This window comes from Euleptes europaea, chromosome 8 (genome assembly GCF_029931775.1).
Source record: "Euleptes europaea isolate rEulEur1 chromosome 8, rEulEur1.hap1, whole genome shotgun sequence".
Classification (NCBI taxonomy): domain Eukaryota; kingdom Metazoa; phylum Chordata; class Lepidosauria; order Squamata; family Sphaerodactylidae; genus Euleptes; species Euleptes europaea.
Genome location: NC_079319.1, coordinates 98,460,412 through 98,479,102, shown reverse-complemented (window position 1 = coordinate 98,479,102; position 18,691 = coordinate 98,460,412). Strand labels below are relative to the sequence as shown.

At 45.1% G+C, this 18,691-nt stretch overlaps 1 protein-coding gene across 1 annotated transcript in view; it reads left to right on the top strand.

Moving 5' to 3' along the window:
* The window catches only part of BCL2 (BCL2 apoptosis regulator), a 275,963-nt gene that overhangs the window by 195,368 nt on the left and 61,904 nt on the right, over window positions 1-18,691 (top strand). The gene's annotated exons all lie outside the window — the stretch shown is intronic.

Sequence of the window (18,691 nt, the reverse complement as noted above, 5' to 3'; positions counted from 1 at the left end):
TTGGTCACTTCATAGACAAGAAACATAACGAGAATGATCTATGTTTCTTTGTGATATGGGTGTACAAAGATCACCTATACAACAACAATGATGCACAAAAAATTTTATTGCGAAAAGAAACAAATGTTCATACATCTGTTTGATACATTAATTCCTAATGGCTTGAACACTGAAGCAGACCTTTCATGTTATATTTGACGTTGTACCTTTAATGTCATCACAGCCGCTTATCACACCTGCAGCCCATTTGACTGTGGATATTGGCTTATCTTAGTTCTTTTCCTATACATTTTACTCCCACAATTGGTTGAGACTGTACCAGACATTAATTCTGGAGCTCTTTCTATCCCAACGAGTTTAGCAGTCCAATTGAAAATAAACAACTTAAAACACTGGTAATGTATAATACTTGAAGAGCCCCGTGGTGCAGAGTGGTAAGCTGCAGTATTGCAGTCAAAAGCTCTGCTCTCAACCTGAGTTCGATCCCGACGGAAGTTGGTTTCAGGTAGCCGGCTCAAAGTTGACTCAGCCTTCCATCCTTCCGAGGTCAGTAAAATGAGTACCCAGCTTGCTGGGGTTAAAAGGAAGATGACTGGGGAAGGCACTGGCAAACCACCTTGTAAACAAAGTCTGCCTACTAAACGTTGGGATGTGACGTCACCCCATGGGTCAGGAATGACCCGGTGCTTGCACAGGGGACCTTTACCTTTTTACTTTTTTATATATATAATTTTTTTATTGCTTTTTCCATAAAGTTGATACAATAATCCCATTCGATATACCATCTAACTTATTTTCCCATATATAAACAATAATAGTACAATGCTGAATGGATATCCTCATAGTAAAATATATAAATCAATTTGAACTCCCCCCCCCCAACTTCCTCTAACCCATTCTTAATCGGGTCACTTCTTTGTATTACTCTTTGCCTATCCTTCTAAAACAGTATATATTTATTTTTATTTATCTATTTCTTTCTTATATCCATGCATACGCCATAACTTTGTAACCCTATCTGATATGATTAATTAATATTGAAAGTAATTAAAAATGCTAATAGAGTATAAATTATTCCCAAAACTAGGATAGAACTACACATACTTGACATTATCATGTAAATTTAAAAAAATTATATTTCCCTACACCTCCCCTTATTCCCATTATTTTAATACCCTCCAACCCTTGATCCCTTCTTTTTAAAAGACTTCTTCTGTCGGGGGTTTCTACTGTTCTTTTCTTGCTTTCTCGGTATAGTCTCTTGAAGTCGATGCTGTCCATTTGCTACATCTTGCCCAGTTGAGTCTTCATCCCGTCGCATTTCTTCTTGGCCGCGAACTGGATCTGTCAGTTCTTTGTGGTTTAATACAAATCTTTCAGCTTCAACTGGTGAATTGACGGCACATCTGCTCTGTTTATAGATGAACGTAAGTCCTTGTGGTATTAACCAGGCATACTTTATTCCATTTTTCCTCAGCATCATTGTGAAGTCTTTGTAAGCATTTCTCTTTGCAACCAAGTGGCGAGGTATATCTTTCAGCATTATTAATGGTAATCCATCTACCGAAAGAGGACTATCATATTGGATTTGCATGATTGTGTTCCTCATTTTGAGATCAAAAAAGGCAATCACAATCTCTCTAGGTGTTGATTTCTGTATTTTTGGTGACAGGGGAACTCTGTATATTTTGTCTATTGCATAGTTTAATTTTTGATCATTTATATGGAAAATGTCAGCAAGTGATTTTATCATAGTCTCTCTGGTGTCCCCATATTTTTCCGCGAGATTGCGTAATCGTAGATTTGATTCTCTCGATTTCATATCCAAAAGTGCCATCTGGTCCTTCAGAATCTCTCCTTGTATTTGTAGGTCTCCAATTTGTTTCTCATCTTTGGTTTCCTTGTAAATTTCCTTTTGTTCCTCCTCCACTTTTGTTATAGTAAGTTCCATCTTATTCATGTCTATTGTTAATACCTTCACTTGTTCTTTAATTGACTTAATCTCATTCATAAGATTGTCAAGTTTCTGGTCGAGTAGTTGAGTCATATGCTGTGTTAGATGTTGAATTTGCTTGTTAAGTGTTTCAGTTTGCTGCATCAAAAGTTCCTCCATTCTTTTGTAATCCATGGTTCCCTGTAGAATTAGTTGTATAGACGGGCAATATTGATGTAATACCCACCATCGAGTTTCAAGAGCCTTCTAGTTAGGTCTGTAGGGACATCCGGTACTTCTCACTGAGTCTCCTCGCTCTCACAATGAGACGTGGCAGGAAGGCTCAAAAGCGAAAGTATTTCAAATCAAAAATAAAACTTCTTCCCTTTCCCTTCTAACTCGAAGTCTTCAGTTGCTGCGTGCAATGTCACTCAAATCCTCAGTTGTTATGTCTACCCGCAAGAAAGATTTATAATCCTCAGTCCGGTTGGTGATTTTTCTTATTTATTATCAAGTTATCTCATGGTCTTGGGAAGGGGGGGTGCGGGTGTACAGCTAGTTTAAAAAAACTCCTCTGTCACTTTTTTTTTAAGAATAACAAGCAAAAGAAGTTCTTGGCACTTACAGGTCTCGGATGTTGGGGTTTCTGATGATTAAAATATTTCAATAGCTGGTTTTAGGTAGAGGAGATCTGATCCCGGTTCCATTAGAGATGCTCGCAGCGATGGTCCTCCCTCAGCCGAGCTGGACAGCCTCAAACCCCCCCCCCTGGTTTTTGTTCCCGGGGGAGAGTTTGGGAGTCAAACCGCATTGGTCAGCAGCAGAAATTGCCTACTCCACGTTCCACCTTTTAGGAACGTGGTCGAGTCACTGAAAGTGACTCGTATCCAAAGCGCCTCCAGGTTCTCTCAAGAGCTCTTGAGAGAAGTTGCAATCAGATCAGCCATCTTGCCGGAAGTTCCTTTACCTTTTTACTTAATGTATAATATTATTTTTAAATTAGGCATTAGACATTCTGTCGGTTGCATGTTCAAGGCAAACAAGATTATGTACAATAATTAAATTTACTTACCATCCATTATTAGCATTATGATAGTTATTTGAAAAAAAATGGTAAGCTTTTATTTTATTCCTAACAGTTTGTTTAACAGGCTGACGAAGCCAATGCATATTAGAAGGCGTTTCCTGCATCGTCTGGGCACTTCGTGCTATGTTCGAGCAATTTCTTCACGCCTATTTTCAGTCATTGAACTGTTTTCATCATTCAGCCTATGGCATATTTCATTGTCAGGCTGCTATCTCGGTTTCAGTATTGTTTCTGTATCGGTACTGTACTGTCTAGCCTCAAGGCCGACCACACATACCAAGGCCTGGGAATACTGCTCCTGGGAAAGTTGACTCTGTCTGTGTATGCTGATGTTGTATAATCTCCCGCCATTTACTGCCTTATATTATCGTTCGGCTAGTGAGGCTCTCATAGCTGCCATAGTTCCCTGTATGCACTGTATTGCCTTTTTGACCAGTAAAAGCCATCTGCTTGGATTCTATATGACTCTGTGGTGATTTCTGGTTCGAAGGGTCAGGAGCTTACATTATGGCAGCTATCTTTCACCTTCTTTATTGTACTACTAGTCAGGCTGGAGCCCAGGGGTGTTCGCCTGCCGCTTGGATGGGAGCTGAGAAGCTCTCCGAGTGACCTACTATCCTGGATTCCTCTCGGAAGGATCCCACCCTGTTACAGGACATAGTCGCTGAACTCTTCAGAACTACCCTAGAGGTTTGCCGCTTGAGGGGACTGGTACAGGAACAGTGGCAATCTCTTAAAGGGACTCTCTGGATGTTGACGTCGGAGGATACTGATACTCGTTTAGATCTTCAAGACTTGGATCAATTACTGGACGATGCCCGGTTGGCAACTGAGGATTTACAAGTACTAACTGGACTTTTGGATAATCTTATTTCTCGAGAGACTCTTTCCTCTAGTTCTACCATGGCAGGAGCCCCGCCGGAGGGTTTTTCCCTGATCCCGGATGCGGCCAGCTGTCAGGCTGAAGCCAAGCGAGTCGCTATTCGCACCGCTCTTCTCCTTGTGGAATGTACAAAGGACACCCCGGTCGCCACCTTGGCTCAAGCTTTGACCTCGACTTTTGGAGCCGATGCACCTGCACTGGCGGTTCGAATACAACCCTTGCTGGGCGGGGAATCCGACCCCATACTCTCACTCCTGGAAACAGAACTATTACCGCGCATTACGGCGGAGGCTGCCCTAAGACTTGAGAACGCCAAAGTTCTTGCGGATAAGGATGCCGCCGAAGCGGCTAAGGTCGCAAGAGAGAGAGAGGCTGCTGAAGCAGCCAAGGCGGCAGCAGCAAGGTTAGGGATCGGGCGAGAATGGATACGCGCCCCAAGGACACTGTACAAGGGCTATCAGGTCTGTCTTTTTCCCCGGCGTTCGTCCCGTCGCGCGCGACCCAACGCGCACGCCGTTTGGCTGACCGACGTCGAGACTCAGGAGAGTCTGAAGACGAGGATCTTTATGGAGATAGCTCTCAATGGGCCACGAGCTTCCGGACCAGTAAACCTCATCTCACTGGTGGCCCAAGTGAGGAGGTTCACCTCTTACGAGCCCAGAATCGGGAGCTCTCCGATCGTGTTGATCAACTCCAGGAACTAATGGAACGTATGCTTCAGGATAACAGGCAATTACAACAAACCCTGATAGCCCAAGCACAGCCCGTTCCGATACCGGGTCAGGGGGTGCCCATCCAGCCACCCCAACCACCCGCTAATGTGCCTGCTCCACCCTTGCCTCCCGGAGCTCCCGTTGTTCCTCCGCCCGGACCACCTGTGCAACCGGGCCAACCTGCGCCCGGCCCTTGGAAGCAACTTAAATTGAGGACTGCGTACGACGGATCTCTCGAGACTTTGCCTTGTTTCTTGCATCAAGTGGACAGTTATATGCGAGAACAAGGACAACTTTTCCCCACGGAAGATAGCCGGGTGCGTTATGTAGCTTCCCTTCTGACAGGTAAAGCAGCTGACTGGATGGTCCTCCAGTTTGACACCCGCTCTCGGGCTATTCGTTCCCTCAACAACTTCATGACTGCTCTGAGAAGGAGGTTTGAAGACCCCTTCCTGGGGGAAAGAGCCAAAACGGAACTCTTACAACTAAAACAAGGCTCTGCTACAGTTCGAGAATTTGCCGATGAATTTCAACGACTGGCAAGTAAAATTGTAGGCTGGCCCGAGACCACCCTAATTCATCATTTCAGGGAAGCCTTGCACCCTGACGTTCTGAACTGGTCATACATGCGGGGCGATCCCGATACCCTTGAAGACTGGATTCTATTGGCCGAGGAAGTGGAAAGCCGCCGACGCTTTATTTCCCTAGTCCGTCAAAAGCACAAGGAAAAAGGCACCCAAAAGCCTCAATCCAAGGCACCACCGCCCGTCCCACGAAATCCTCCACGTCCGCCCCAGGAACGTGAAGCCCGATTTCAGAGAGGTGCCTGTCTTACTTGCGGAGAAATGGGCCACTTTGCAGCTGTTTGCCCGCACCGCCATGAATTATTTCGTCCCAGCACGACAACCCGCGCCAGAGGTCGTCCACCACGCAGAGGCACCGCGGCCACCCGCAGCGCAGCTCCGGGAAGACCCACACCCTCTGCACTCCATGCCGGAGACCCAGCCTCCCTGCCTACTACCAACGACCCCGCCGGGTCTCGGATTACAAGTGCCCCATTGGGGGACAACTTTCCCTCTTCGGATGAGGAAAATCCTTGGAATTCTCTAGCCTTAAACCTGGAATCTCCCCTCGACTTGTCAAAAAACGGCTCCGGTCTGTGGTGAATGGAGCGTCTCCACAGACCTCTCAGGATCCTCCTGTTAAACCGAATGCTCCTACCAAAATCAAAGAAGTGGACTCCACCGTCTACGTGGATGCAGTTTTACAACACATTAACGGTGGCCCACAACTACCCGTCAAAGCACTAATCGACTCCGGTTGCTGTCGCACTCTCATAAGCGAAGCCACTTTTGCTGCACTCAGAGCCGAATCTGAGGCTTTACCCGCCCCTGTCCAATTTGCCCAAATGGACGGGAGCCATTTCCAGGGGGGTCCAGTTGATCACCGCACCATAGGGGTGGCAATGGGAATTGGCTCCCACTGGGAGCAAATAGACTTCACTATAGCCCCTATCCGTTTTGAAGTGGTCTTGGGTATTAACTGGATTAAAGGACATAGTCCCAGTATTAACTGGGAAACAAACACTATCTCCTTCGCCAGCCCCATGTGCGATCAGCACCGGCAGAACTTTGCACTGTTATATCCGCCCGTCCCAGCATTGGCCTCCGATGTCCCAGCACTTCCAGTCCTACCTAATGTATATCGAGACTTTGCGGATGTCTTCGACCTTAAAGAATGTGATACCTTACCCCCCCACCGGGCCTCGGACTGTACAATTGAGGTGGTCAAGGACTGCACATTAACCAAAAGTAAAATTTACCCTATGAACGCTTCCGAGCGCACTGTTCTCCGGGACTTCCTTGACAAAAACCTCGCCAGAGGGTTCATTCGCCCATCGAATGCCCCGAACTCGGCCCCCGCGTTTTTTGTCCGAAAAAAAGAGGGCGACCTTCGTTTATGCATTGACTTCAGGAAACTCAATGCGGTTACCCAAACCAACGCCTATCCTATCCCATTAATATCTGATATTTTGGGACAGTTACAGGAGGGCCGGGTATTCTCCAAGTTAGACTTGGTGGAAGCCTACTACCGAGTCCGCATCCGCGAAGGAGATGAGCACCTCACTGCCTTCTCTAGCTGTTTCGGTATGTATGAATTCCTCGTGATGCCGTTCGGATTAAAAGGGGCCCCGGGGGTCTTTATGCAACTCATCAACGAAATCCTTCATGACTTGCTGTATCGCGGGGTGGTGGTTTACTTAGACGACATTCTTATTTATTCAAAAACCATGGAAGAGCATGTAACTCTAGTCCGAGAAGTTCTGCAGCGCCTGCGCGACCACCAACTCTTTGCAAAACTGGCTAAATGCGAGTTTCATCAAAGCCAGCTCACATTTTTAGGATACATAATCTCCCACCAAGGTCTTCGCATGGACCCTGTCAAAGTCCGAGCCGTTCTCGATTGGACTCCTCCCACCAACCGCAAGCAAGTGCAACAGTTTTTAGGATTTGCGAACTTTTATCGAGGATTCATTCCTAACTTCGCCCAAGTGGCCCTACCCATTACTGATCTACTAAAAACCAAAGGGAAAGCAAACACAGCTACCTTACCCTCCGCAAAAATCCTGTGGACTGATCAATGCCAAGCCGCGTTTGTGGCTCTCAAACGCCTCTTCACATCCGAACCCGTACTACAGCACCCAGACCCAAACCAAATGTTTATTGTGCAAGTCGATGCCTCCGATGTAGCTATGGGAGGGGCCCTCCTCCAGAAAGGTCCGGATGGCCTCCTTCACCCATGCGCTTACTTTTCGAGAAAATTTGCGCACGCACAATTGAACTGGCCCATTTGGGAAAAAGAGGCAGCGGCCGTTCACCATGCCCTGACTCTATGGAGACAATTCTTAGAGGGGTCCAATATCCCCTTCGAGGTTTGGACCGATCACAAGAATCTAGCTGCCCTCACGGGGTCCCATAAACTATCACCAAAACAACAACATTGGGCTGAATTCTTCGCTCAGTTTCGTTTTGTCCTAAAGCATGTTCCTGGGAAGCAAAACGTTCTCGCAGATGCCCTCTCCCGGTTGCCACAATACCCGGTAAAACTCGAGAGACCAACTGACTCTCTGTTCACCCCTACGCAAAGGGGAGCCCTTCCTGTACTGGCCGTGCAAACTCGATCTCAGCAACAGCATCCCAGATCCAGTTCTCCAGCACCTCCAACCCGAGCGGCTACCCAACCGCCCTCGCAACAACAACGAACCGACGATTCCACTCCTCCAACCCCACCGGCTGCCCTACCGCCTACAATCTGCGCACCACCGCACGTAAGCACTACCCCCATAGCTGGTCCTAAGACTACTATAGCCGGGGGGGGGGGGGGTTCCCGCCAAGGTTCCCATCTCCGAATCCTTTTTTAATACCCTTCGGAACCACTGCCTTTCTGAACGCTCCACTCACACCCTACCCCCTGGGGTAATAGAACAGGGAGGCTCATGGTACAAAGACTCTAAATTGTATGTACCCAAGGCACTTCGAAAAGACGTTTTACACTTAGCTCATGGAGTAAAAACAGCTGGACACTTTGGATTCCTAAAAACTCTCCACTTATTGCGCAGACAATTTTGGTGGGGGGGAATGCGTTCCGACGTTAACTCTTTTATTCGCAGCTGCCCTGTTTGCGCCACAGTGAAACGATCACAAGGCAAACCCCCGGGGCTACTGCAACCTCTAGAAACACCCAACAGACCATGGGAAGTGATTGCTATGGACTTTATGACTGATCTCCCTCTCAGCGGGGGAAAGACTGTATTATGGGTTGTTACTGATTTGTTTTCCAAGCAAATCCATTTAGTTCCATGCGCAGGGATCCCCTCTGCTCAAAAAATGGCCCGCCTCTTCGTGACACATATCTTCAAATTACATTCGTTTCCGCGCAAAATAATCTGTGACAGCGGCAGTGGCTTTGTTTCCAAGTTTTGGAAAGCATTCCTCAAGTTGGTAGGGGTTGAACAAGGATTGTCTACTGCATACCATCCTCAAACCGATGGTCAAACTGAACGTGTAAATGCTGTCCTTGAATGTTATTTACGCTGTTATGTAAACTACACCAAGATAACTGGGTAGAACTGTTACCTTTTGCAGAATATGCCTACAATAATGCTGTACACCAATCTACAGGTTTTAGCCCATTCTATGCAGTGTATGGACAGGATTTTGGTCCTGTTGCTCCCAGAAATAATGTGGAGGGGGAGGGAGATCCTGACGTTGCTTCCTGGGCACACACCCTCCGTACCACTTGGCCTTGGCTCGTTAGCAATCTCGACCGAGCCAAGCGCAAATACAAAGCACAAGCTGATAAACATCGTTCCCCCGGGGGCGAACTGCGAGTGGGTAAATTGGTCTATCTTTCCACCAAAAACCTACGTTCCACCCGTCCGTGCCTTAAACTCAATGCTAAATTCATTGGCCCTTTCCCGATCACACGGGTCATAAATCCTGTCACGGTGGAATTAGCTCTCCCGAAAACCCTGAGGCGTGTGCATCCCGTTTTCCACATTAGCCTCCTGAAGCCCCATACGGCCTCTCCACAATGGCATCCCGATCCGCCCCCCGAACAGCCCATTATGGTGGGGGGGGAAGAGCACTTCGAAGTCTGCAAAATCCTTGACTCTCGTGTTCACCATGGAAACCTGCAGTATTTGGTCCGTTGGAAACACTTCCCCCCTGCCTACGACGAATGGGTTCGCGCACGAGATGTCTCCGCCCCCAAACTAATCGATGCCTTTCACACTGCCTACCCGGACAGACCATCCCCCTTACAGACTGGGAGGGGGCCTTAAGGGGAGCAGGATGTCAGGCTGCTATCTCGGTTTCAGTATTGTTTCTGTGTCGGTACTGTACTGTCTAGCCTCAAGGCCGACCACACATACCAAGGCCTGGGAATACTGCTCCTGGGAAAGTTGACTCTGTCTGTGTATGCTGATGTTGTATAATCTCCCGCCATTTACTGCCTTATATTATCGTTCAGCTAGTGAGGCTCTCATAGCTGCCATAGTTCCCTGTATGCACTGTATTGCCTTTTTGACCAGTAAAAGCCATCTGCTTGGATTCTATATGACTCTGTGGTGATTTCTGGTTCGAAGGGTCAGGAGCTTACAGTTGAATTGAAATTAACTATTTTTGAAGATAGCTAGAGACTTACTTTTGAAAGAAATGATTCATTTTTGAGGCTTGTTAGCCCAGCTTGTTGGAATTGTGTTCCCTTTGAGGGATATGTGTATATAGGTTCATGTCTTGTTTGTTTGCACCCTCACTATTGTATATATGAGTTTTCACTATTGTAAATTTCACCTGGTTTAAATGTTATGATGTTTTGTAATCAATGAAAAATACTTTTGATTGTTGGCCGTGTACTGATTCTTTGTAGCAACCTCCAGGTACTAGCTGGAGATCTACTACTACTACAAGTGATCTCCAGCCGACAGAGATCAGTTCCCCTGGAGAAAATGGCCACTTTGGCAATAGAACTCTATGGCATTAAAGTCCCTCCCCTCCCCAAACCCCACCCTCCTCAGGCTCCATCCCAAAAACCTCCCGCTGGTGGCAAAGGGGGACCTGGCAACCCTATGTAGCAGTTAAGAGCGGTGGATTCTAATGTGGAGAACCGGGTTTGTTTCCCCATGCCTCCACATGAAGCATGCTGGGTGACCTTGGGCCAGTCACAGTTCTCTCTGAGCTCTCTTGGCCCCACCTACCTCACAAGGTGCCTGTTGTGGTGAGAGGAAAGGAAGGAGATTGTAAGCCACTTTGAGACTCTTTATGGTAGAGAAAAGCAGGGTATAAAAACCAATTCTTCTTCCACAGTCTATTCTTAATCTCATGGCCTCTCTGTTTTCTGTCTCTACAGGTGCATACAGTGTAGACTGTGATATAATCTTCTTTATGAATGCTTAATTAGATCCAAAGAATGAGTATAATGTTTTGAATTTCATGTTTATTATTAATGCTGGATTAAGAGAGAGGCTTGGCAGAACAAGCTTGTCTTTTGTTGTAGAATTGTACAGAACAATGCCACCAGCCGGACTGTGTCCCCCCCCTCCCCCTTAGGTATACATTGTTGTTCCTATCTAGTGAAAATTCTGAAATGCTTCCATTATACTGCTGCCTATCTGAGGTCACAAATCGCTTTCTGTCCCTGTGAAATATGGATTACATTAGTTAATTGAATGCAATGCTTTGATATCCGGCTGCAAAGAGCAAACTTGGCATTATTACAAGTTTACAGTGAGCCTAAGGAACGGAAAAGTCAGTCTTGCTGAATCAGATCAGTGTGGTGTAATCGGTTAGGGTTTTGAATGAGGGCTGGAAAGGCCAGGGTTCAAATTCCCTCTCAGCAATCTGGGTGAATTGGAGGCTTGGCCTCTCAGCTGCACCACACAGGGAGGGGGAAGGGTTGTGAGAATAAAGGAAGGAGGAGGGTCCTCCCTATGCCACCCTAAGCTGCTTAGAAGAAGGAGGGTGTAAAAGTGTGGGGTGGGGGTGGGGTGGGGTGGGTGGAATAAGATAAAAAGACCAAGGTTTGGTTTTTCCAATAATGACCAGCTAAAGATAGGTGTTATATTAAACTGGGCTCCCCCACAGCACACACAAATTAATTTGTTTTCCTTGCAGTTGAAAGTGTGCCATGACCAGGGTGATCCTGTCAGATCTCAGAAGCTGAGCAGGGTTGACCCTGGTCAGTATTTGGATGGGAGACCATAAAAGAAGTCCAGGGTTGCTACACAGAGGCAGGCAATGGGCAGACCTCCCCCCCGAACATCTCTGGCCTTGAAAACCCTACAGGGTCATCACAAGTGGGCTGAGCATTGACGGCACTTTACACACATGGTTTTACATCACAGATTTTATATGTACATTTTATATATTACTATGAGAACATTTAATATGGTGTGGTATGAAAATGTAAAGGTGTTAATAGGATCAGTGTGTAGCACTTAGAGTTGCCAGCTCTGGATTGGGAAATAACTGGAGATTTTGGGGGTGGAGCCTGAGGAGGGGGGTTGGGGAGGGGGGACTTCCATAGGGTATAATGCCATAAAGTCCACCTTCCAAAGTGGCCATTTTCTCTAGGTGAACTGATCTTTGTCTCTTGGAGATCAGTTGTAATCCCAGGAGATCTCAAGCCACCACCTGGAGATTGGCAACCCTCCACCCAGCACATGAACTGATCTTGATAAACAGTTTTAGATTGCAAAGCTGTGATTATTCACACAATGCAGAAAATGCTTCTGTCACTATGCTGATACACACTGTCATAGATCTATTTCTTGTATTGCTGTGTTTTCTTTAAGCAAGTTCCTACTCTCATGAAGGGAGGTAAGAAGCCAGAGAGAGAGAGAGAGAGAGAGAGAGAGAGCAAATGAGAAAGTACGGTTGTAGTTTCCAGTTGCTGAAGGTGTGAATGTGGAGTAGGTAGCAAATAATCCAGAAGAGAGAAATGCATGTGTTGCCATGGCAATGGTGACCTAAGCAGGTACACAAACACAGTTTTGAGCCAGCCAGAAGTGCACTTGGGGGAATAGAGCCTGCCTCCAGTTACAGGGCCAAGTAACAGGGCCGCAACATAAAATCTTCTTTTCAGGCTTGTTTGGGGGTTCCGATGTATAACCTGATTGAACAAGGGACAGAAAGGCATCTTTCAGAGTCCTGGGAACTGTCCCAAATAAAGTAGCAAAGAGGACAGTTTCAGTGTAGAGAGGTACGTGCTTTGGGAAGCAGTGTGGTCAGTGAAATAGCGGACAAGTCAAACCCAAATGAGATTACTGGGACAGCGCTCTAAGAGAGGAGACGCAATGGAGGCTTACTACATATGGGCATTGGATTCTGTGTATTGGAAGTGCTGGTGTGGCAGGTTTTATTTGTGGCTAAAGGCACACTTGCTAAAGAAGGGGGGTCATTGATCAGCAATCTGATAGCCAGACACTGGGTAAAGCAAATCTTCTGCCTGGGATGACTGTTGTACTCCAATTAGCATGATGGAATTAAGTGAGGTCCAACTTCATTCTCTTGGCTTTCCACCTGGTCATGGTAATGGCCAGGGATCTTATTTTCTGGTCCTGTTGTGACACACAGAGAGAAGCTTGTCCTGGCACCGAGCTGGGTGGGACGAGGCAATCAAAAGGGAAAGGATCTCATAAGAGCGTGCCATTCAAACCCATGTACATTATGCCCGTCTCTGTGCCTGGTTCCCAGTCTGACAGAGAATGCACGTTGGAAAGCCTGTTTCCATGCATGCATGGCTCTAGCAAGATCCGGGTCCCACAATGATAAGAGTGGCTGTTCTCTCATTCTTATGATTCATATTGATCATATGATAGAAGTGTGTGGAAGAAATTACCTCAAGACTAGAGAAAAGTGGTTAAGGAATTGAGTGGCTGGCCATTGCAAAATAAGTATTGATCTGCAGGCTACAAGAACTGTCTCTCTGGACTGCAGGTAGGGGATTCTCTGGTCCCACTGTCACCTGAGGAGAAGAGGAGGAGGAGGAGGAGGAGGTGAAAAGTTGGTTTTTATATGCTGACTTTCTCTACCACTTAAGGCAGAACCAAACCAGCTTACAATCACCTTCCCTTCCCCCACAACAGACACCCTGTGAGGTAGGTGGGGCTGAGAGAGCTCTAAGGAAACTGTGACTAGCCCAAGGTCATCCAGCTGATTTCATGTGTACGAGTGAGGAAACAAATCCAGTCCACCAGATTAGCCTCTGCCCCTCATGTGGAGGAGTGGGGAATCAAACCCAGTTCTCCCGATTAGAGTCCACCTCTCCTAACCACCACTCTTAACCATAGGCATAAACTATGGGGGGGGGGGGGCTGAGGGGCTCGAGCACCCCCTGAACTTGGCTTGGGGGGCTGGGCCTTCCCAGGCAACCAGTGCCCACATGAGGGGCTCAGTTACAATGGCAGCTGGAGCATACTCCTGTCCTACCTCCTTGTTGTATCCTATTACAATGATTCTTTGGGGCTTTGGTCCTGTTTGCTAGTATGTATTTGTGTGTTTATTAAGAATTTATACACTGCCTTAAAAGACCTGTTCCTATGGCCCAAACAAAGGATCTTGCCACTGAACTCTGCAGGTTTGTTCTCACCCACAACTACTTCAGGTTTAGAAAGGAGTTATACCTTCAAATCAGTGGCACAGCCATGGGTACCCGCACGACACCACAGTATGCCAACATTTTCATGGCGGATCTAGAACAGTGTTTTCTAAACTCCTACCCATTGGCACCTCTCCTTTATTTGAGATTCATAGATGGCATTTTCTTTGTCTGGACTCATGGCCCTCAAAAGATTTCACCAAGCTTTCAATAACTTCCACCCCACCATCAATCTAACTATGAATTTCTCTGAACAAGAAATAAACTTCCTGTACACCACAGTACGGATACACGAGGGACACACAAGCACCACATTATACTGGAAGCCAACAGATCAGCAAACATACCTACATGCCTCCGGGTGCCGCCCCAACCATATCAAACAGTCCATTATCTATGTTTAGATTTCAGACCCATCAGAATTCTAACTTGCACCGTGCAGCTGCCCAAGCTACAGACTCTGTTAAAACAGGAGTAAATGTACAGAGCAAGTTTTCAGAAGGCCCGCAGAAGCAAATGTGAGATGCTAGAAAGGCACTGCTGACAGTTTTAGCATCAGTAAGGTACCTTGCCTGTCAGGGCATTGCAATATGCAGCCATGATGAGGAAGAGTCAAACCTGAAGCAGCTCTTGCTGCTACCTACTGCAGATGTTCCACAGCTGATATCATGGTTGAATTGTACAAACTGCAAATAGATTTCACCTACCATTGTGAATGAAATGCTTGAGATCATGGCTCACAATGTTCTACGTACACTAGTGAGAGAGATTAAAACAGATATCACCACACAAGAACAGGTTTCATTTTGCATCCGCATTGCTACAGAGGATATGTTTGTGGAGGAATTCTTTTTTGGATTTTATGAAACCAAATCCACCACGGCTAAAACTCTCTTTTCTATTTTGGCAGATGTACTGTGTTGCTTTGATCTTTCTCTTGACAGATGTCGCAACCAATGCTATGATGGAACATCAAATGTTGCTGGACATCTTAGTGGAGTACAGGTTCTTGTAATGGCTGAGGAGCCAAGAGCACTATGTGGTCATTGTTTTGCACATATTGTAAACTTAGTGGTACATAATGTGTCAGAAAATGTTATTTTACGTCAGTGCCGGATTTACGTATAAGCTAAACAAACTATAGCTTAGGGCCCCACTCTCTTGGGGCCCCCCAAAAAATTTAAAGGAAAAATAAAACTGGATGTGTGTGTGTTAAGTGCCGTCAAGTCGCTTCCGACTCATGGCGACCCTATGAATGAAAGTCCTCCAAAATGTCCTATCTTTGACAGCCTTGCTCAGATCTTGCAAATTGAAGGCTGTGGCTTCCTTTATTGAGTCAATCCATCTCTTGTTGGGTCTTCCTCTTTTCCTGCTGCCCTCAACTTTTCCTATCATGACGGTCTTTTCCAGTGACTCTTGTCGTCTCATGACGTGACCAAAATACGACAGCCTCAGTTTAGTCATTTTAGCTTCTAGGGTCAGTTCAGGCCTGATTTGATCTAGAACCCACTGATTTGTTTTTTTGGCAGTCCACGGAATCCGCAGCACTCTCCTCCAACACCACATTTCAAAGGAATCTATTTTCTTCCTATCAGCTTTCTTCATTGTCCAGCTTTCAAACCCATACATAGTAATAGGGAATATAATGGCATGAATTAATCTAGTCTTGGTGGCCAGAGTCACATCCTTACACTTCAAAATCTTTTCTAGCTCCTTCATGGCTGCCCTTCCCAGTCTCAATCTCCTTCTAATTTCTTGGCTGCAGTCTCCCTTTTGGTTGATGGTGGAGCCAAGGAATAGAAAGTCTTGAACAATTTCAATTTCCTCATTGTCAACCTTAAAGTTGTGTAATTCTCCTGTAGTCATTACTTTTGTTTTCTTGATGTTCAGCTGTAGTCCTGCTTTGGCACTTTCTCTTTTAACTTTCAGCAGTAGTTGTTTCAAATCTTCACTATTTTCTGCCAATAATGTAGTGTCATCAGCATATCTCAAATTATTAATGTTCCTCCCTCCAATTTTCACTCCACCTTCATCTAAATCTAATCCTGCTTTCCTAATTATATGTTCTGCATATAGATTGAAGAGATAGGGAGATAAAATACATCCTTGTCTGACACCTTTGCCAATTGGAAACCATTCCGTTTCTCCATATTCTGTTCTAACTGTGGCCTCTTGCCCAGAGTACAGGTTGCGCATCAAAACAATCAGATGTAATGGCACACCCATTTCCTTTAAAACCAGCCATAGCTTTTCATGATCCACACAGTCAAAAGCTTTGCTGTAATCTATGAAACACAAGCTGATTTTCTTCTGAAATTCTCTCGTACGCTCCAGTAACCAGCGTATATTTGCAATATGATCTCTAGTGCCTCTTCCTTTTCTGAAACCAGCATGAACATCAGGCATTTCTCGTTCCATATATGGTAACAGCCTTTGCTGTAAGATTTTGAGCATCACTTTACTTGCATGAGAAATTAATGCAATGGTCCGATAGTTGTTGCAATCTTTGATGTCTCCTTTCTTGGGAATTGGAATGTAAATGGATCGTTTCCAGTCTGTGGGCCATTGTTTTGTTTTCCATATCTGTTGGCATATTCTTGTCAAGATTTTGATGGACTCCGTTTCTGTGGCTGGAATAGCTCTATTGATATCCCATCTGCTCCTGGTGATTTGTTTCTCCCGATTGCTCTCAATGCAGCTTTCACTTCACTTTCTAAAACTGTAGGTTCTTCTTCAAAAGACTCTTCTTGGAAAGAATCTTTTATCCTTTCATCTCTTCTGTATAGTTCTTCAGTGTATTGTTCCCACCTTTTCTTTATTTTGTCCTGTTCAGTTAATGTATTTCCATGCTGATCTTTCAGCATGCCTAACCGTGCTTTAAATTTCCCTTTGATTTCTTGGATCTTATGGAACAGATCTCTTGTTCTTCCTTTTTTTTGTTCTCTTCTATTTCTTTACACTGGTTATTATAATAGGTCTCTTTGTCTCTACGTGCTAGTCGCTGGAACGTTGCACTTAGACTTTTGATTCTATTTCTGTCACCTTCTACTTTTGCTTCTCGTCTATCTCTGGCAATTTTAAGAGTTTCCTCAGACATCCATCGAGGAGTTTCTTTTCTTTTGGCTACAGGAATAGTCTTTGCACATTCTTCCTTGATAATATCTCTAGTTTCCACCCATAGTTCTTCAGGTTTACATTCACTTGAACTTAGTAATGCAAATCTGTTCCTTACATGGTCTTTAAACTCTTCCAGAATATTGCTTAGATTGTATTTTGGTGTAATTAATGTTTTGGTGTTTTTCTTAAGCTTTTTCTTGATTTTCGATATTACCAATTCATGATCTGTACCGCAGTCGGCTCCTGGTCTTGTTTTGGCCGAGAGAATAGAGCTTCTCCATCTTCTGCTTCCAATTATATAATCTATTTGATTTCTATACTGGCCGTCTGGTGATGTCCATGTATACAATCGTCTATTTGGTTGCCTGAAACATGTGTTTGCAATGAACAGATTGTTGTCTTCACAGAATTCTACGAGGCGTTCTCCTGCTTCATTCCGTGCTCCTAGCCCAAATCTGCCAACAACATTTGATTCTGCTTTGTTTCCTACTTTTGCGTTCCAATCACCTATGATTATCAGCATATCTTGTTTAGGTGTGTGATCAATTTCTTCCTGAACACTGGCATAAAAACTTTCAATTTCTTCCTCATCAGCATCTCTAGTTGGGGCATAAACTTGAAGGATGCTTATGTTGATAGGCTTTCCCTGAAGTCTGATTGATATTATTCGGTCAGACTTTGCATTATAGCTCCTGACTGCCTTTGCTACATCTTGCCTCACGATTAAAGCAACTCCATTTCTTCTCTTTTTGTCATTCCCTGAATAAAACACTTTGTAATTTTCTGATTGAAAATGTCCTAATCCAGTCCACTTTAATTCACTTACTCCCAGGACTGAAATGTCCATGCGTTCCATTTCTTGTTTAACAATTTCAAGCTTACCCTGATTCATGCTTCTTACATTCCATGTTCCTATTATATGCGTCAAACAGCTTCGGACTTTCCTTTTGCATCTATTCATGTCAACCACTGAACGTCCTTTCGGCTTTAGTCCAATCGCATCATTACGAACAGCGCTACTCGTACTTGTCCTCTGCTCTACCCCAGTAGCAGATTGAGTGCCATCCGACCTGGGGGTCCCATCTTCCAGCACTATATCTTTTTTCATTTTGGATTGTCTCATCATAGGGTTTTCAAGGTAAAGGTTGGTCAGAAGTGGTTTACCAGTGCCTTCTTCTGCGCAGTACTAACCAGAGTTAGCCGTAGTGGCACTGCCGTTGTCTACGAAAGATCTTCCGCCAGTGTCACCTTCCACTACTGCTGCTGCCCAGTAGCTAACCTTCAGGGATTTCTCTACCCCCATCCCCATTGGAACTCCCTGTTCTCTTCTGCGGATGTGGCCATTGATCCCTTAAGGGGGTGGATGCATCTTTGTCTGGTGTCTCAGCTGTGACCATTCCGTCTTGAGTGACTCTGCTAGGAGTTTAGTCTCTTGATAGAGTCTAGACCCCTTACGGTATTGCTCTCAGCTTCCTTGACACTCACAAACCCCCTCACCACGTTAAGGTGTGCATCCAGAAGGGGGAAAACTGGATGTACATTTCCAAAATATAAGATAAAAAACAAATAAAATAAAACCTACATACAGCAACAGTGTTTGCATTATTAAGTTTGTTATGAATAAAAAATCATTTTAAGTTAGACATTAATAATTATTTCACTATTAATATACTTCTTAATTGTATTTCAGTTCAACAATTACTTTGATAAAATACATATTTTGTTATTTGCAAATGGCTTTAGATACCTTTTAGGTCCATAAATTACCATATAGCATATATTCAACACAAAAAACAGCG